Source organism: Magnolia sinica, chromosome 15 (genome assembly GCF_029962835.1).
Source record: "Magnolia sinica isolate HGM2019 chromosome 15, MsV1, whole genome shotgun sequence".
Lineage (NCBI taxonomy): Eukaryota > Viridiplantae > Streptophyta > Magnoliopsida > Magnoliales > Magnoliaceae > Magnolia > Magnolia sinica.
In genome coordinates this window covers 28,105,384-28,127,159 of record NC_080587.1, presented here as the reverse complement: position 1 = coordinate 28,127,159, position 21,776 = coordinate 28,105,384, and the positions used below count along the sequence as shown (strand labels likewise).

General features: G+C 37.1%; 1 protein-coding gene across 12 annotated transcripts in view; it reads right to left on the bottom strand.

Annotated features, from left to right (window-relative positions):
- LOC131227910 (uncharacterized) overlaps positions 1-9,578 on the bottom strand; it is a 31,826-nt gene extending 22,248 nt beyond the window's left edge. For 10 of the 12 annotated variants that reach the window (XR_009162591.1, XR_009162590.1, XR_009162594.1 and 7 more), the window contains exon 1: positions 9,411-9,573. The gene's annotated coding sequence lies outside the window, so the exon portion shown is untranslated. Of the gene's footprint in view, positions 1-9,410 lie in introns of all 12 variants that reach the window. The other 2 variants (XR_009162599.1, XR_009162592.1) reach the window with 2 other exon arrangements.
- Between the last annotated feature and the right edge of the window lie 12,198 nt (positions 9,579-21,776).

Here is a 21,776-nt window from a genome sequence, read left to right as displayed (position 1 = left end):
ATTTTAAACTAAGAGATTCCAGCATTAGCAAAATCTTCTAAAGCTGCATGGCAACATACAAACATAATATACATTTTATGCTCCCAAACTGAAACCCAGCTATTGAAGTAAAGGTGTCAGTGAAGACTACTTGTGGATGGATTTTAAACTAAGAGATTCCAGCATTAGCAAAATCTTTTAAAGTTGCATGATAAACAGGCAAGAAGGAAGACAAATTCAGCATGCAATAATGGAGTGGAGTAGAGAAACTGCACCACCCAAACAAAAAAAGAAAAAACCACTGTTAAAAGGCAAAGGCGTGAGGTACAGACCACGCAGAATGTCTTCCTAATTTCCTTCACTTCTTTTTTTCTCCTCTTTTTTATGGATATTATCAAAATTTTATTAAAACAGAAGAGAGACAAAATAAAGCAGCTCACTAAAACCATATCATAACAAAAGATAAAGACATCTTAGATCCTCACAAACATGAATTCCATCAACTAAGATTTCAAGGTCCCCTTAAGAATGTGCTCCCTTGACACCCCCAATTTTCCAAGCCCATCTTCTGAGTTTGCCTCCACTTTGAGGGATAGATATGTGATTCAGCCCATTTAATAGCATTTGCAGAAATAATATTCAACAATGAGGAGCCAAAATTGATGATCTCAGTCAATTCTAGCTCCCTGAAGAAGAGCTGCTGCATCCGCAACATTAAAACCACATTCAACCCAAGGGCCAGAGAATCTAAAAGGCGCACACAAGTGAGATCAAAACAACCCCTGGATTCCAGCAAGACCCAGGTTGCCCATTGAATAACGATCACAGTTTAATTTAAACCACCACCCAATTCCTTCTCTTTATTTAGAAAAATATGAAAATAGAGAAAACTAAAAATCAATTATTTTCCAGTCTTCTCTGCAAGCGGGCCTTTTATAAAATTTTCATTAATCTTTTTTAAAAAATTAATGAATTATATAAAAACTTGCACTTGACATACTCAATAGTTCATATGAATTGTAATACTTAAATTAGCATAACAATTAAATGTTATGCTAATTATGACATATGATTATTTAAAAGAAATGCATAACCAGAAAATGATAACCTATAAAAGAAAATGTTATGGAAGATGTCCATGCTCTATTGGAATTCTTAGAAGAAAAGGTACGATTATCTCTCTCTCTCTCTCAAAAAAAAGAAAAAAAAAGAAGAAGAATAAGAAGAAGAAGGTAAGATCCAAACAGGACACAAGTGCCCAACAACCTCTGACAAGAAACAGTGTGTTAAACCTCAGCTCATTAGTGAATTATCAGAAGGCGAGTGGAGGTTCAAAGAAGATGTCATTTACATTCATAGTCTGATTTGGTGTTGCCAAGCTCTCAGAGATTCAGAGTTAGATGGAGCAACTGTCCTCTCAGATATTCAGAATTAGATGGAGCAACTGTGGCAGGAGCTGGTCACAGTAAGAATGAGGTGGAATGAGCCTTTGATAGTGTAGGGGATATTAACGACATTCGGTTTTCCTATGAGAAGAGGGGATGTAGAGCATCTTCAACCATGAGATGGTTCTTGAATTGGCTAGAAAAGCTGAGTTGTTATATCTTCCAATGGGGAGAATTAATTTTATGTGATCCAACAATAATCTAATGTGGTCCAGCAAAGAGGGTATCCTAATACATGAAGACAGGCAGGTTCTAGGTATCAGTTAACTGAGAGGATCATTTCCTGACAGTTTACTAGCATGGGCTTCCGAGAGCCATGATGGACCATTGTCCTACAATGTTGGAATGTGATGGTGAATAGTGAATCATGGGAGCTGAGACCATTCCAGTTTGAGCTGATGTGGCTAGAAGATGAGTGCTTCAAGAAAAGGTAATGGGTTGGTGGAGGAAAGCTAGGGTGGAGGGGCAGGCAGGTCACAAGTTGATGACCAAGCTTAAAAGAGAGAAGAACAAGTGAACAGGAGACGAGCACCTTAGGTCAGTTGCAGATTGAAAGTTAAGACCATTGGAAAAAATTCATTGAATAGACAAGGGAGAAACAGCGACTCTAACAATGCAGAAATGCAAGAGTGGATTGATCTAAGACTGGAGTTTAAAAGAAAACATAAAGAGGAGTCAATGTAGAGAGATATTGTAGAGAGTGTTTATGTATGCATGCATTTTCTCTTATATTCCTGAGGAGTTTCTTACTCCTTTCTTTTTTCCGTTGATGGCAAGGAACAAACAGCGACTCTACCAATGCAGAAAAGCAAGAGTGGATTGATCTAAAACTGGAGTTTAAAATAAAATTTAAAGAGTAATTATAGAGATATAATGTAGAGAGAGCCTTTATGTATGCACGCATATTCTCCCGTATTCCTGAGGAGTATCTTACTCCTTTCTTTATGTCATTATGTAAAACATGTGTTAGTCCTTGGACTAACACACCTATCCTACCCAAACTCCCTCACTAGCGGCCAGGCCAACTTGGAAGTAAGCTACAGAAAGCTTCTAGTGACTCGCTTCTTTTTCTGTAGCATTGCTTCTATGATCAAAGGAGCATTGGCCACCATGGCCCAAACAAAAGTCAAAACCTCCCTCCCTCCCTCCCTCCTCCTTTCTTTTTCTGTCTTTTCTCCTCTCTTTTTTCTACTAGTGATAGAATTGAAGATAAGTGTGAAAATTCTAAGGAGATTGTTGACTTTTATATTGATCTCTTAACGGATGACGGATGGATTAGGACTACGCTAAATAACCTTCAATCTTAGATTCCTGAGCGAATTTCGGGTGGAAGCCCATGTAATGAGAAGTCGTGGGGCCCACTGCGATGCCCATGTGGGTCATCCACTATCTATTCGTTTCTCAAACTCAAGTTATGACATGAGCTCAAATATTAGGCAGATCCAAAACTCAAGTGGGTGACACCACATGAAAAGGTGGGGATGGAAAGCCCACCATCGAAACCTTCCTGGGGGCCACAATGATGTTTATATGCCACCCAACCTGTTCATAATGTCATTCCCACAATATGAAGGGAAAACACAAATGTCTGCATGATACGAAGCTTTTGTGGGCCCCAAGAAGGTTTCAATGGTGGGTGTGGGAAGTCCCACTGTTTCCTGTGGTGTGGCCCACTTGAGTTTTGAACCTACATTATTTTGAGCTCATGTCCTAACATGAGCTGGCACAATGGATGGACAAAGTGGATATAACATAGAGATCCTAGTGGCCCCCCAAGAGTTTTTTGTTACACGGGCTCCTGGTGACATAGGAAATTCACAAGCAAACGATCTGGTACTGCCAAGATAACCACGCTCACCACTCTACACATCTTTCCCCTTGAATCATATATATATAGGAAATCCAATCTGTCCAAAAGGTTGGGCTCATCATGGATACCATTTTTTGTGGAAATAGAACGATTGAAACAAACATCTTTCCCCTTATATCATATATATGTAGGAAATCCAATCCGTCCAAAAGGTTGGGCTCATCATGGATACCATTTTTTGTGGAAATAGAACGATTGAAACAAAAAGTTGAGAGATAGGGGGTGATTGGGCCCAACTCATCAGGGTTGACTCGACTCATGATAGAGCAAGTCATCCAAGTTACCGAGTCTTTCAACCATGCTAATAGGTGGCCCATATAGATTTCTAAAATCCATTCTCGAAACTAAGGAAAGTGCAATGTGCAAAACACAACAGGCTTTTCTGTATGGGAGAAATCTTAAACAGGATTCTTATTGCTCATGAATGCATTGACTACAGATATAATAGAGGAAGGCCAGGAATTATTTCCAACCTGGAACTGGAAAAGCCTATGACAATGTAGATCGGTAGTTTTTGGCTACTTGTTTGGAAGAATGGGATTTGGGTTGGATGGAGTTAGATCTAGCAAAATGTATTAGATTGGTCGACTTCTCTGTGTTGGTGATTGGGTCACCTGAAAGCTTTTTCGAAGAATCAAAGAGATTACACCGAGGAGATCCCTTATTACCATTCCTTTTCATTCTGATAGTTGAAGCCCTCAGTAGAATGATGGAGATGGCAGGCTTGGAAGGTTGCATAAGGGGTTTTTGGGTGGAATGAATTACTTTTCAGGTCCTATGCCTCAATCTGCAGATGGTACAATATCATTTTGTGAGGCTAATTGCACTAAAGTCTTGAATATGAGGAGCATTATGAGATGCTATAAGTGGAGGTCAAACTTTGTAAGTACAGATTAGGAAGGAGTCAAGGAGTGAGTGGGAGCTTTTGGGCGTACAGTAGAAGATTGACATCCACTTATTCAGTAATACCTCTATGTAGGGGCGGCAGTGGGTCCGGCAGCCTGCACCTGTAGATTAATGACAGACAGCCTGTGCTTGGGCTTGATTGCTCGATGCTTGGGCTGCAACCGGGCCAGGGACACTAGCCAAGGGTTCAATATACACCTCCCATATCAACCGAAAACCCTTATTTTATTTGATTTGCCTTTTTAGCATCCATTTGAAGGCACCAATCACACGCATCGTATGGTCTGATCTAAATCGATGTTTCACCGTGGGCAGTTGGATTTAGTAGGCTTGTGGTCTGATCTACTATTTACTATGCCATTTACGGTCAAAGTGGTATGCTACAATATTACTGCAGAGACGAATCTACTGTATAATTTCTGAAAAGATCACTCACATAAGTCTTTTCTTCCTTTCAACTTTGAGACATTTGGTGAGAGCAGACTATTTTTCTTTCCTTCCAACTTCTGTTAGTCGTATGGCATTTGAGAGCTGTTAAGTCCACATATTAGAGTTAGGTCCCCATTTCATACTGGTCTTAGGGGCATGGTTCTTAAACCAAACCATTGATTCATGGCCCCACCCATCCCTGTGGGGCCAACACCTTTTCAAACTGATTAGGGCCAGGTTCAAGGCTTAGAGGCTTGGGGTTGAGCTAGGACCAACCCTGGCCTAGCCCGCTGCCCACCCCTACCTCGGTGAGTGGGAAGCCGGTGAAACAACCATGCAATCTGATTTTTAGGAGGGTTGATAGGAAACTTCTAGCATGGATAGTAGGCACTTATCTCTTGGAGATTGGCTAGCTCTAATTAAAGCATAGCTAGCCAATTTGCTTTATGTCGATCATTCAATGTCTAACAAGCATTATCAACAGATTAGAGACATTGCAAAGGGAGTTCTCATCATAGGGTAGAGAGGAGAAGCGTAAATTTCATCTTGTTGATTGGGAACATGTATGTAGGCCAAAGTCCCAACGAGTAGCAGCAATAAAAAGAAGTTATGAACCAAGCTTTAAGAGCCCGTTTGATTTTCATTTCCCACTGTAAATAGGACAAGATGACTAATTACAGCCGTTTGATTTTCGGTGAATTATGGTCGTTGATTTCCTTCCGATTGCAAGGGAAATAGTCGGTAGCTTCCTTGGGAAGTGAAGAAATCCCCTGCCTCTCAGAATCGTAAATAGCCAGATTAGGTATAAAAACGTCTGCCACCTGAAAGACAATTGAAAATGTTATGCTGGTTCGAGGGACTAACATTTCATATACATGTCTCCATGAAATCTTTATAAGAGGGATTTCTCCAGTGAGATTGAAACCATCCCAGCTCCATCTCCGGCCTCAACTAACAGCTAAAACCTTTCAACGTTGTTGTAGATGGCTCCCTTCCGGCTTCCGTTATCACCGGTCAGATGACGTTTTCGTTCCATAATACCCAGCAGTAAGCCAACTTTGCATTTATGATCGAGTGCAGAGTTTGAAGGACCACGAATAAGAAAGAGTCTAGTGGACCCCACGACAGTTCACAGTGGGGACAGTGATCCCTATCGTTGAAACCTACTTACAGCCCACCATGACATCTATACTATAATCTGAAAAGTTGAGATAAATTCACACAGACAACGACCTAGGAATACCAGCTTGATCGAAAACAGCTGTTGGCCCCCAAGAAGTATTTTATGGACAGCGTACAATCCTCACTGATTTTTTGTTCAGTGGTCCACTTGACATACGGATATGCCTCAGATATGGGATCATGGCATAAAACAGTCCGTTAAAATAGATGGACGGTGTGGATAAGTCACATACATTACGGTGTGCCTGCACCATCATCCGGTAGCAAGTCTCTCATGGCAGAATCAGCAGGCACTATGTGGCCCTTAATCAACGTGCTGAACCACCGAAAGGAGTAGATGTTCGTTTCATTGAAAATAAACAAACAGCGGTATAATATCATCATTACATATTTTATGAATTTTCAAAAGTTTTCAAACACAGAAATAGAAATGATGACATCTGACATTGCATGTTATTTACAGGATGTAAATAATAAATGCTAGTAGACTCTTAGGAGTTTCAACACCCGGTCAAGGGTTCGAGTATCCATAGGTGGTGAAATTCCACTAGCGTGAGTGTGTGGGGTGTGTGTGTGCGTGTGTTAAAAAATAATAATAATAATAATAAATGCTATTTACATTACATTTACACCGAAATTAAGAAATCAAACAGGCCCTAATTGTAAAGTAGCTGTGGAGGTTTAGGGAATATGAAGAGAAATAAGTTATTTCTCATAAATATGTATGTGGGAAGGAAGGTGTTCACCGGAGCAATGTTGCATTATAGACTTCAGGTATTTGGAGAGCGGTTTTCAATGGAAAATGATTTCTTGAATGGAATCATTCTCCAAGTAGGGGATGGGTACCGCGTCAGATTTTGGAGGGATGAATTGTGTGGAGAAAGACCCTTACACAAAGAATTTACCAAGTTGTGCAACCTTGCAACTTTGATGGGGGCAATAATTGCACAATGCTACAACATGTCAGGAGGTGTGGTTGTCCAGAATCAGGCATTCCAAAGAAGATTTAGAGATGATGAAGTTGAGGAATTTATGCTCCTTCAAAAATGTCTTCTCAAATCAAGTTTGTGGATGTTGAGAAAGTTGACCCTTAATTCTTGAAATTTGAATCTAATGGTAAGTTTACAATGAAATCATTTTTATAATTTTGTGAGGGTAGTGTTGTGCAGATGTCTTGGATTTTGCTCAGTCTAGAAGATGCAACAAGGCTCTGTCAATTTGACCGACAGAGTGCCGGTCCGACCTACAAAGTGCAGGTTTTCTCAAGAGCAGAGTAGGACCTTGTTGGTCTAACTGACAGTAAGTGTTAGTCTGACCGAAGGTGTGTTCGGTCCGACCGACGGACTTCGATTTAGTTACGCGGTTTTGCGTAAGTCAGGGTATTTAAGTCCTAATTCGATTAGGGCTTGAAAGGACGAGTGTTTTCTCTCATATGGCAAGGGTTTTGCAGGGTGAAAGGATTTTCTACACTTGTAAGGGCTTGGGCAATGTTTTAAATATTGATGATATCGGGCGATATACCCACGATATATCTTGTATCCCACCTGTGCAATACGAAATGCACAAGTAGTGCCGATATATCCCACATGTTCAATTCGGTGAACATTTTCAATTTTCTATCCCTTTTTTTTTGTTGAAATTATGTTAAATCAGTATCAATTGGTTATAAATTAATTGGTTCTTCATGTTTTCATGTAAAATCATGGAGTTAAAGCTTTGATTTCGATGTCCATTGGTTCTTCATGTTCTCTATGTTTTTTTTTTTTTTTTTTCAAAATTTTCCTTCAATCAGCTATAAATTGAGACTAAATTTGAAGTATTTAGGAGTATATAATGAAATGATCAAGGTGGTCCGATTTGGAAAAATTAAGGAAATTTTGAAATTTCCCAAATTACATGCAATGTTGCACTCCAAACATGAAATCAAACATGTATGAGAGTTAATCTACTGATTTGTTAAGTCTTGTCAATTTTCAAAAAATAAAAATTATATTTTAATATAAATTTTTTTTTTTTTTGGAAATTTTCCTTCAACCAGCTATCAATTGAGACTAATTTCAAAGTATTTATGAGTGTTTGATGAAATGATCATCCCATACACTCTAAATGTTATGCATTCAATTTGAATATAATTGCATTAGTTCGGTCATATAGCGCATAGCTTAGGACACTGAACAAAGGAAACTTATTATGTGCACTTCTTTTTTGAGATGTTATGATTTAAAAGTGTGTATTGAGGTATTTTTTGACAATCTCTAAAGTTTCATTGAAAATTTCAACTATTTTTCCAATGTTTTCTTATGTTTCTTAAAAAGTGAGATAAATTACCTGATACAAACGATATATTCTGTACGATAACCGATGCATATTTATATCTCAAGGATGTGATACATAACACGATACTGTTATTTCGAATATTGGGCTTGGGAAGGGATTTTTCTCAAGGGCTAGAGGTTTTCCTAGGGTGTGCATTGCAAGGAGAGATCGGGTTGCTTCTGTAATCGAAGAAGCTGAGTAGTGTAACTCTAAGGTTTCAATTATAGTGGAGATATTTGTCGCTTTGTGTCATGGTTTTTTCCTGCAAGGGTTTACCACATAAAACCGAGTGTTTGTGATTGTTTGATTGGTTGTTTCTATTGTTATTGTCCTATCTTCGATGAACATGCTTCCGCAAAGCATAGGATTGATAGTGATATTAGATCCAAATTTCTAATATCTAGGGTTGATCCGGATTTATTGTGGGCTTGGAATTACAACAGGTAGACTAGGGCTTGGAATTACAACAGGTAGGTTGGGAGACAGCTTAGAAACTCCAACAACAAGACAAAAGTCCTCATTTAGGCCACCTTGGAATATAGAAACAAGAATATGATAATTGTTGGAGATCCATAAATCAACAACGATGAAACTTTGAGAAGGTTGACGGAATTATTTGAGGGAACAAGATGAAACTTTGAGAAATTGACTTACAGACGAATGGTAGAGGAACCCCAAAAGTTTTTAGCCCAAAAATAAAAATAAAAAATAAAAAAATAAAATTCCTATGACGATGATGACAAACTCATTCACTGCAATACAGAAGATGAATAGTTTCAATTACCAACTATTGTGCCACATACCGATGTACTGTGTGCTACTGATCATGATCTCCCACAAAAATTGTACAGTTGTTCCAAAAACAAACAAATCAAAATGCCCACTAGTTTTCTGCCATCTATTTCGATCACAAAGATTGAATAGTTTAAAGATCATCAAATCCTTGGATCACCCTTTAATCGATGATCCCGCCAGATGAACGGCACAGATCGCCAGACTGATTCAACCTGCGTATCTAGTTTTGGTGTGGACTGACAGTATTACTCCAACCAACATCGGAGAATTACAAATTAAATTCATGCTCTAACGCGGTGCAATTCACCTCCTAATCAATGGTTGCATGAGAATATCTTCTGAAAAAAATAAAGAAAGAAAAGATCTCTTTCATCAAATTCATCCAATTCCAAATATAGAAAGATGCAATAAGAAAAAAAAAAAAAATCATAAACCGAAATCACATAAGAAACCCAAAATCCTAAGGGAATTGCATCGTAAAGAGATACCTGATCAAAGGCGATTGAAGAAGCAAGAGACTGAGAGAGAGAGAGAGAGAGAGAGAGAGAGAGAGACGTGTCTGAGTATCAGCTTTCGTTCTCATAAGTGTTGCTGCTGCAGAGCGACACCTGAAAGCTCGGCTCCCATGACTTCATTTTGTTTTGCTTCTCGGTTTCCGTCATTTCCCATATAGGGAAAATTGATACTCTGGTAGTGTGTGACGGATGATACGCAGGCAGTTAAAATTACTGAGAAGTTGCTGGACTCGCATACGTTAATTCAAAATGAACCGTCCAAAATAGGGGTAAATTTAGATGTTTAGTGCCTGCGTATCAAGCGTCGTACGAGAGCGGAGTACCTAATAACTCTCGAGAAAATGACCACTGTAGACAAAACCTTTTACCCAGCGGTTTTTATGAAGGAATACAAACTTAAGTTACCAACTTAGACTAGCACGTGCGGACAGCGACTTTGAGGACGAAAATACCCCCCTTCCTTTCGTAGACGAGCGCTGACGCTCCTCCAACCGAGAGTTGTACGAACGGCTCAAAAGATATCAAAGTTACATGGCCCCACAGCTATGTATTTAGTATATCCACAACGTTCATCCATATTTCGATATCATTTCGAGCGTCATCCAAAAAAAAAAAAATCATAACCAAAGATCAACTGGACCACACCACAAAGAGCAGCGGGAAAACTGATTTTCACCGTTAAAAAATTTGTAGGGCCCACCGTAACATTTATTTCCATCCAATCTATTCATAAGGTCAAAAAGGCCTGGATGAAGAGGAAAAAAAAATTTCATAATGATCCAAAACTTCTGTAACCCCTAAAAGGGTTTCAATGGTAGACGTTCAATTCCTCACTGCCTTTTACAGTGTGGTCCACTTGATAGTTAGATCTGTCTTATTTTACATCTCAAGCTTGATATGAGCTCGCCAAATAGATGGACGGTTTGGATATAACACAGACCTCATGATGGGACCCACAAAAGGGGATGGGGATTACAACAGCAAAAAAAAAAAAAAAACCCAAAATCCATGGCTACCGTTTACCAATAGCTACGAATCATAACCGTAGCTATATCCGTAGCCCCTGCTTTTTAGATAACCGTAGCTCGGCGATCAATCGCGGGAGCCGCAATTCCACTGCAAGTTACTGTCCCGGTCGGCAATCAGTCACAGATTCCACGATTCCACCCCCGATCTATGGCTACGGATTATAACCGTAGCTATAACCGTATCCCTATCCTTTTTTATTTTTTATTTTTTATTTTTATTTTTTTAATTTTTTTACATTCTACCTACATTTTTCTTTAACACATATTTATATAAATATGCATATATAAGCATTAAAAATAAAAAATAAAAAATTATCTCTTTTTTTCATTTCTTTCTTTATTCATATAACAAGAATATCTTCTAAACCAAAATTAGCTGCTTAACGTACCATATATGATTTTAGGGCTGAAAGTTGGGCGGGCTCAACCCGACCAACCTGTGACCAACCCGACATTAGGTTGGGCTTGGGAAGGATGTATCAAGTTTGGTCTTAGGGTTGGGTCATACAAACACCAACCCGATAAAACTTGGGTTGGGCTCAGATTGCCAAACCCAACACAAACCCGATTAGGATATAAGTTCCTTATAAATTAATTATAATTGAGTGCAGATCATTTATGTTGAAGGCAAAGGAAATTTCAATGCCTCCCCTCAAGCTAACAAGATATGTTGGATTTCCCTCTCCCAAATAAATTGCTTGATACAAAATACGACTTGTAACGGAGTAGTTGTCCTATATTTTAGCTTGTTTGTTTAGAAAAAAATGTATGGAGATGATTGTGAAGTGAAGGGAATTGACCGTGAAATGAAATGGAATCGCTAGAATTGACCGTGAAATGCATGGAAATGACCATGAAGTGAAGGGAAATAACCGTGAAATGAAACAGAATCGCCAGAATTGACCGTGAAATGCATGGTAATGACCGTGAAGTGAAGCGAATTGACCGTGAAATGTATGGAAATGACCGTGAAGTGAAGCAAATTGACCGTGAAATGTGTGGAAATGACCGTGAAGTGAAGGGAATTGACCGTGAATCAACACGGAATGGCCGAGAATGACCATGAAATGCATGAAAATGACCGTGAAGTGAAGCGAATTGACTGTGAAATGCGTGAAAATGATCGTGAAGTGAAGGGGAATTAAATGTGAAATGCTTGAAAATAGCCAATGATTCCAACATTCTCTAACTTGGGATAATCATGATATTCTTCAATATGCAATGTATTATATGGTAATTCATTGATCGAGATTCTACTAGATATTTTAATGGATCTTATAAAGTATCCTGAATTATTTGGTCGATTGGAACTATCGACACTAGACCAACCAACCTAGTTATTTTCTAAGATTCCATCGGGTCGATTGTCATGCCCCGAAATTCGAGTACCCGAATAAGTCTTCGGGACCCGAATCTCAAGGTGTGAATTATAATATAATGACATTAATTACAATCCAGTTGATTTAATTAAATTCAATCAACACTCAACATCATCTAAAAGGAAATACAACTGAAATGTTTATTTAATTCAACCCTTTTGATAGTTTTTCCTTTCTACATCGAAATTTGAACATAAACTAAACCTAATAACAAAATGATTTGAATTAAAACTAAACCTAATTAAAAAATAAAAATAAATAAAATAAAAATAAAGCTAATAGTAGAGGCCCGCCTGCTCGTAATATTCCAGCTCTGCACCTGTGCATTTGTTTTAGTAGGATGAGCATAACAGCCCAGTAGGGTTGTTTCTTACCCAAAATTTAACATGTTCAGATAATATCAATTTTATAAAAAAAAAAAAAAAGGAATAGAAAACAGATAATGGAATTTAACAACAGAATTGTGAAATGCAATACATGTGATATTTCCATGAATACTCCTAACATTTGTATTATTTCTTACAACACCGTATCCAAGTGGATGGTCACATTGCATTAATGCCCACGCACTGGTACCTCATGGTGAGGGACCCATTTATACGTTAGCTGGTCAGACTACTACTCTAGTTGTACTCCTGACGTATGTCCACGCACACAATTGTACTCATACGCCGTACACAAAGGAGACTCCAAAGGATCTAGTGGGTTCTAGGGTCTTTCACCCAAGGGACACGATCGCCCTACTTGCTAATACAACCATATATATATATATATATATTACAATTTAAATAATCAATAGATAAGCATGAATAACATGAACAATTCTAATATCAACAAAAATAAATGATTAATAATTTAATAAATTCAATTTCTACACTATAATGCAAGTTCTATATGAGGTGCATAAATTTGTTAAAATATCAGGTTCTATACGAGCTCCACCCTTGAGTAATAAATCTTACATTGAGTGGCTGGGCCTACTAAAATTCATGGTTACTTTGGCATTCTCAGCTCAAATATTTTTATTTTTTTATTTTTTATTTTTGTGGTCCACCATCAAAAGTTGGTTCGGCAATTTGGACGGTCTGATTACCGTACCAACATTTCATGGTGGACGGTTGAGGAGTCACCACCATATTAAAAATGGCAGTAAACTATCATGATATTGTTATTTAACAAAGAGGTAGATTGTGAAAATAAATCCATACAACAAACCGAGTAAATGGTGTAACCCAAAGTAATAATTAAAATGCAGGTATATGATGAATGTATACACTACAGAGCCGAAGGGGTCATGGCCACTTGCACAAATCCAGAGCCGTTGGTTGATTTCTAGAATCCATGCAGCAACTCCAATGCCCCACCATTTAATTCTTCATGGAAAATGGGAAAGCTACTCACGCGAGTAAGATTTGAATCATACTTGTGTGTCATGTGTCACACAAGACACGTGTGTGATATCTATTCCGTTCATTTGAGATGTCATGTTTTCTATGTTCATATTACTGAAAATTTAGCAGTTAAACTAAATAGGTGGACCGTACTTGTAAGTTGAATAAGGAACATTGTTAGCTTTCATTCATTCATGGTGCCCAAGAAAATAGACAGACCGTGCTCTTTTTATTTATTTATTTATTTATTATATTTATCTGGGCACGTCGAAGATATGGATTGCATGGTAGATTTCTCAGACTTACACACGTGTGCTATGTTCCGCATGTGGAGACGAGTAAGATTGTAGTCATACTCGCCTATCTCGCACTAGCAAAGTTCCATTATAATAAGAAGATCTCCAGTTCAACTGGTTGGAAACATTACGGTCCATCAAGTAAATAACTTCTAACCTTTAATATACAAGTAAAATCTAACCCATTCAATAGGTTTATTATACTATTAGGATCACTTACAAGAAAACACTTACATTCACTCATTAAATGGATAATACTATTTATCAACAGTTATAAGTTATTTTCTATTTTTGGTGGATATCCTAACTAGTATATAGGAATGATTTTTTTTTTTTTTCATATAAATGATCTTCATGTTGTTTTAAACGTATTGGGAGGGCTGGATGTTGTATGAACTTAGTATGTCATAAATCTATTGCTAGGTGGACCGTAACTTGTGGTCCAGCTTGATGGACTTGAAACCTTCCCCGTTAAAGTAGTTTCTCGTGGTACATCTCCTAACTTTTCATGAGGAGTTATTTGATACTCTGGTAGAGTACGACGGTTGACATGCACGCACCCTGAAATTGCAAATGTGGCATATGATAACACAAATATTTTTATATATAAAATTTATAAATCAAAATATAAACTTAGATAATTGGTTTATTTTATCCTATAAATTTATTTTATTATTATTATATATATATAATTATTTCAACATTAAATATCAGAAAAATAAAAAATATATATAAATTCATAAATAAATAGGATTCCCTACATAAAAATCAACTGACAATAATATTCCTATCAAAATTTTGGAATAATAAGCATAATAATGAACTGAAAATACTAAATCTCAAGATAAGATCACCTACCTTAAAAGTCTGATGATCCGCCTCCGCTCTAATCTCCCTCTCTCTTGATCTACAGAGCTTTCTCTTTCCCTCTCTCTCTTGATCTACGCAGTTTGCTCTCTACCTTTATAATACGATTGAAACTTTGTTTATATCTTTCCTTCCTTTTTAATGGATATGAGGAACGAGGCGGAAGAGTGGGGGATGTGGGAAGTTTCATTTCGTGGGAGGGTTCGGCGGCCATTACCGAACAAAAAGGAAGGAAAGTGGAGAAAGTGGTTTAGTCGTGCGGAAGATTTTATTTTTATTTATTTATTTATTTTTAATTTATTTAAGATATGGTGGGTCCCACTAACAATAATAAAAATCTACTCCGTCCATCATCTCGGCCTGGCCAAGAGAAGATATAAGGCAAAAAATGAGGCTGATCTGAAACTCAGGTGGGCCACACGTAAACGGACGGTGGGGTTAGTTCCCACAAAAAAAATGGGTTGTTACATCGATGGTGGAAAATCCATTTGAGCAGGGCAAAATGAATTTCAGCAGGGCAAACATGAAATTGAGCAGGACAAACTGGAAATTGAGCAGGCCAAACTGGAAATTGAGGAGTGCCAAACTGGAAATTGAGCGGGACAAACCAGAAATTGAGCGGGCCAAACCGAAAATTGAGCGGGACAAACTGAAAATTGAGCAGGCCAAACTAGAAATTGAGCGGAACAAATTGGAAATTGAGCGGCCCAAACTGGAAATTGAGCGGGACAAATTGGAAATTGAGCGGGCCAAACCGAAAATTGAGCCGGACAAACTGAAAATTAAGTGGGACAAATTGAAAATTGAGCGGGACAAACTGAAAATTGAGCAGGCCAAACCAATACAATGACATTATATTAGTGAATCATTAAGCAACGAAAGCTTGCCATAAGACAAAACTCGATTAAATAATAGATGACCGAGTACTCACGTTCCATAATAGATGACGATGATACAGAGCTTAAGGAAATAAAGAGTAAGCAATGCGTTAAATTTTTTAAATAAACAAGAAGAGCTTATATGGATTACAAATTTAGAGATACGAATGATTTCATGTGATGCTTGTTAAATTCAGCGACGCTATCTATCATGGAATATCCATATAGTCTTCTATTTTAACAAGGGACAATTCTATCATGGCCTAGTACACTTTCAAAAAAAAAATATACGAACCTAACATTTCTACATGAGGATTTGGGTTTAAAATATGTTAAACTTACATCAATTTTCAAAGCTAGTCTCAACAAGAAGAGTCTAGGGTTGAAATTTCACCTAAATTTTCACTATTAATTATTTCTAATTGTTGAAACATACGAGAGATGTTGTTTCTGATCAACGAGATGCATTTGGGGATTCAAAATACAAAATCCTAGTCTCAATATGCTCCATTTAGAGCTGAAATTTTTTCTCAAACCTTTATAAATTCGCTTCTAGTTAGTGCTAATTACTAAAAGTTATGAGAAATATCATCTCTAACTAATGATATTTCTTAGCGAATTTTCATTTTTAACTCCTAGTGCGGGTTTTAAGTTTAGGGAGTACTTAAATTTGATCTAATGTACAATGTAATGGGTAAGGAACTGCTTACAATGCCTAAACTCGTTTCACCTACTGTCTACCGAGTGTCTTCACAATGTCATTTCAACTAAGGAAAATTATAGGAAAATTCAAATCCTAAGTTACAAAAAAGTTCATTGGAGGTCAAGTTCAAGGAACATTCTTGTTTAATCTAATATACATCATAGCAGTTTATTTGTTCTCCCATAATTCCTAAGTTTGGTTCTAAGTTCAAACGATCATTCTAAAAGTTTTTAATGGGGACCTAGGTTTTGTACCTAGGTTTCATGGTTATGCAGGCAATCTCCTAGAGAACTTAAAATATTGAGTCTCTATCTTCTCAAATGTCATAATTCTTATAACAAGAATATCTTATAAACCAAAATTAGTTACTTGACGTACCATATTTGATTTCAGGGCTTAGGCAGGATGTATCAGGTTTGGTTTTGGGATTGGGCCATACAAACACCAACCCGATAAAACTTGGGTTGGGCTCGGGTTGAGTTCTCGGGTTGCCTAACCTAACACGAACCCGATTAATATATAAGTACCTTATAAATTAATTATAATTGAGTGCAGATCATTTGTGTTGAAAGCAACGAAAATTCCAAATGCTAACTGCTTTTATTGGTCCACATTATTTTCGATGACTCCTCTCACATGCAGACTCTTTCATGTCAACATCACATCAGGGGACAATATATACATTGACTTCCCAGATGGAAATGATGGTTGTGGAAGATATAAATAGAGGGTTTGGAAGTTGAGAACTTAGAAAAATAGAGGGTTTGGAAATTGAGAGGGCCAAACTGGAAATTGAGTGGGCCTAACTGGAAATTAAGCGGGCCTAACTGGAAATTGAGCAGGACAAACTGGAAATTGAGCGGGCCTAACTGGAAATTGAGCAGGCCAAACTGGAAATTGAGTAGGACAAACTGAAAATTGACCGGGCCAAACTGGAAATTGAGCGGGACAAACTGGAAATTGACCGGGCCAAACTGAAAATTGAGTGGGACAAACTGGAAATTGGGAAATTAAGCGAGACTAACTAGAAATTGAGCATCATTCAAAGCATTCCTCAGAAGATCAATAAAGTATTCTTTTGGGACACCTCCATAGTTTAGTAGTGAAATTAAAGTCTTGTTTACGTACGTTTTCCTTGGTTGGGTGCTAAAAAGGGAAGACAAGTAATTTGGATCAACTCTTCACATCACATTTGCAAATAACCCATAACCGTTACATACAAGCACTAAAAGCAAACAAGGTATTGTACTATTATTCACACAACCAATTCGAAAACGGAGAACCCCAACCAATTCGGGAAAAGAATACATTAAACCAATGGGGGTAGGCATTGATAGCTAGCCTTATATAAGATGGAAATAAGAATACATCAAGCTAAAGGGGGGCTTAATCCTTACCCTTGGCCCGCTCAATTTCCAGTTTGTCCTGCTCAATTTTCAATTTAGCTCGCTGAAATTCTAGTTTGTCCCGCTCATTTCCACGTTTGTCCGCTCAATTTCCAGTTTGTCCCACTCAATTTCCAGTTTGTCCCGCTCAATTTTCAGTTTGGCCCGCTCAATTTTCAGTTTGTCTTGCTCATTTCCATGTTTGCCCACTCAATTTCCAGTTTGGCCCGCTTATTATGAGCTTAACACAATAGCCCATAATGATGTGTTCTTGTCGTGGGTCCTATAATGTTCTGATTTTTTGTTTCTTATCCAAAATTCCAAGATTTTCAATGTCCCATCATGTTTAGATTTTTAAAATAACTCCTAGTTTAAAGATTTTCAAGGTCATTTCTATGCATTTCACGATCAATCCCGGCAATTCTGTTTCTCATTTCACTCTAGAATGGGAAGTCAATGTATATATTGTCTCCAGATGTGATATTGACATGTAGGAGTCTACATGTGAGATGAGTCGCCGAAAATGATGTGGACCATTAAGAGCAGTCGGCATTGAGATTTCCTTTACCTTCATCCTGTCCAAGCCCAACCAAGTCCCAGCCCAACTCAAGTTTTATCGGGTTGGTGTTTGTATGTCCCAACTGCAAGACCAACTCCCATAACATCCTGTCCAAGCCCAACCTAATGTCGGGTCGATCACATGTTGGTCGGGTTGAACCCGCCCAACTTTCAGCCATAAAATCATATATGATATGTCAAGTAACTAATTTTGGTTTAGAAGATATTCTTGTTATATGATTAAAGAAAGAAATGAAGAAAAAAGAGATAAATTTATCACAAATAAAAACAATATTCCTGAGATTTTTTTTTTAAAAAAATGCAGAAAATAAACCTTTCCACCCAGAACATTTCTTGCCTCCAATAATATGGGCTGATGTCCTGCATCCGCAAGATATTTTACCGTTGACAGTCCAGCCAAACCTACCATTATGTGAGAAAATCATATAATTAATACAAGAGGTTAAAAAAATGGCACCATGAGAGGCACAAAAAAATGGTGTAACAAACTCAACCACATTATTAAAAGAAAATTCATAAGGTACTAAGTTGATCATACATTTAGTTGCATTCCTCAGTGATGGTTATGCATATGAGAAGCATAGACATGGAAGATCCTCTGATGGGTTTCTTTGAGTTGCCAACTCCGAAAACACTTAATTCAAATATTGTACTCCCCCACTTTCAACTTCAACCTACTCCAATTTAATTCACATTCGAAAGTAGAGATTCAGAAGAAAAGGGGAAAAAAACTGTTCAACAACAACTAGTTTACTGCAGAAAATTCACTAAAAACAGTATCTGTGCTGAATTCTCAACAAACATTTTGATTGAAAACCCACACTGCTATATAAATAAAATAAAAAAAAATTAAAATAAATTAAAATAATAATAATAATTATAAAAGAAGAAGAAGAAGAAGAAGAAGAAGAAGAAGAAGAAACACACATCTCCAAAAACCACTCCACTAAAAACCTCATTGTCAATTTCTAATCATTCACAAAAATGAATTTAAAATTTGTCCGTATCCAAAATAAGAAAATTCCAAAAGATTTTCCATAAACAACCAACCACACCGCTAAAAGCATCCAATAACTAAAATCACTACAACCCAACTTAAGAATCACTAAATTAAATGCCCCACCATCAGTTCCAAATTCCTCAAAATAAGTTACTTCCATATTTTTTCTCCCACTCAATACCAGAAATTTCAAGGGGAAGATTTTTTATTTTTTATTTTTTTTTAAAATTCCAACCATTTGAGCATGAAATTTTTTGCTCTAAAAAAATAATTAAAAATTTAAAAAAAAGGACAATAACTCAATCACTAACAGATATTTCATCTAATCATTCTGATTACATGGTAAACTTAATTGCCTCCACTGTATCCTGAACAAATAAGCTACTTCACTAGCAGTTCTTGTATAAAAAGGAACTAAGAGAGGTATGTCTCAAACCACTCTTAAGGCATTTTCTGCCAAGTACTCCGTATTCTTGAGATGTATATGAATGATGAAAGAAATTTAATCTGCTCTAGTAAAAGTCCTTTTGGGGAAGAAAGGGCCCAATAAAATATGAAAGTTTCATTCTAGTGGATACAATCCAAGCACACTACATGAAAAATAAGTGATGAGGGCAGTTTTAGACTAGAATCTGCATGGGCATATACATGTTGTTAATGGATGATAATGCAAACTCCAATAACCAGATTGGAATTCAATTCGAACTCCAATGAAGGGAAGCAGGGATTGAAGCTGTTACCATTGCAAATAACATCCTACTACACAAACAGTACTATACTAGTGCTCATGTACTTACAATTTACAGCAACATTATCCCAACTTCCATGCAACCTAGCATATTGGAATATGGTGAAACCTCGATCGATTAGTTCATACATGAGTCAGATAGAGATAGGAAGACTTTATTTGATGTCTCATTACCTTATTTTTCAATGGATTATTGACCAAATCATATGCAATCTCATCATATTTTGCATGAATCATAACTTATGAGTAAGTGCATTCCATGCAATCTCCTATTACAGAGTTCGGCACAAGAGTCCTTCATCACAGAATGCGCAGATTGACTGTTTCTACAGTGTGCTTGTGTATATATGATTGGATTGGCATGATGAATGGCCCAAATTTCACTTACACATAGCCAGAACATTTCTCCTCTTCAATGAAAGAATTTACGAACTTAGTAGGATAATGGAAGTGACCCAGCTACTTTTCAAGCAATGGCCCACTAGATGAGCGGTTTGCATATGGCTAAAATAATGCAGTGCAAAATAGAAAGCAAAATTTATCTAGAAGTACTATCAACCCACACCATTAATAACATGAAGAAAATGAGATTTCATTTTCATTGCATAACGGGAAGCTAAACTTAGGCAATACATATCGTGAACTCCCTGTAGGGAGAAGATGACACCATGCTAGGGATGGGGCCACAAAAAGGGGTGGCATGAGGGCCTACTGGTCATCAGAGTTAGGCGAAAGAGGGGGTGCTCCCTCTTTCTGTACATAGCATAGGACCGCTGTTGTGCTTCTCCACTCCACCCTTCACCTTGTCAAACCACCATGTTAGTGTACACCTAGATGTTGGATTAGAGAATACGGCTTAATAATTGTCGCCTGGAGAGAAGAATTGACAAACATATCAAACATAAAATTCGCAAGATAAACATAATGGACAAAATCAGACATAATTGAAAACAATGTATGTATGATCTTATGAAAAGGTTTGATAACAAACAAACAAGTTATCCCAAGGAGCATGTTATCCATGTTAACACAATGACCATGTTGATGTATTATTGACATCCTTATACATTGGTGATCTAATATTCACAGACAACGATAGTGTTATGGTTGATGAGTTTATAAAGGCTACTTCGTATATTTGAAATGACAAATATGAGTCTTATGGCATATTATCTTGAATCAGGATAAACTAAATAGATGATGTAATTTTTACATTTGAGAACATTTATATTCATGAAACTCTAAAAATCTTTGAGATAAAAATTCTAAATTAGTATGCATACTCATGGAAATTACATTGAAATTGAGCAACGACAAGAAAAATAATCTAATAGATCCTAAAGGGCTTCAAGTTGTCGATTAGAAGTTTTAAATACTTGACTCATACTAGCCTAAACATCTTGTATATTGTGGAATTACTTAACTACCACATGAAATTTCTAAGTTATATTCATCTACAAGTAGGGAAAAAGATTTTGCATCATTTGAAAGGTATACTTGATCATAATGTTTATATGTGTGTTAAAGAATATAGACTCTTTTTTTCTTCACAAATAGTGATTAGGTAGGCCAATTTATATAGACAATAAAAAAGTACGTTAGGCTACTTATTTTATGTTCGAAGTGGTTCATTCACATAATTCTTAAAAAAGTAAGATGTGATAACAAACAAACATCATTGTTGGGCCCACTATGGTTTCAATGGTGAAAATCATTATGCCCACTGTTTCCCGTGGTATGATCCACTTGATCTTTTGATATGCTTCAATTTGGGGCTAAACCGCTTAAATTAGATGGAAGAACGGATGGACGACGTGGATATACTACGGGCCAAACTGGAAATTGAGCGGGCCAAACTGGAAATTGAGCGGGACAAACTGAAAATTGAGCGGGCCCAACTGAAAATTGAGCGGGACAAATTGAAAATAGAGCAGGACAAACTGAAAATTGAACGGGCCAAACTGGAAATTGAGCAGGACAAACTGGAAATTGAGCTGGCCAAACTGAAAATTGAGCGGGACAAACTGGAAATTGAGCGGTACAAACTGAAAATTGATATGTCGAATTTCCCTCTCCCAAATAAAT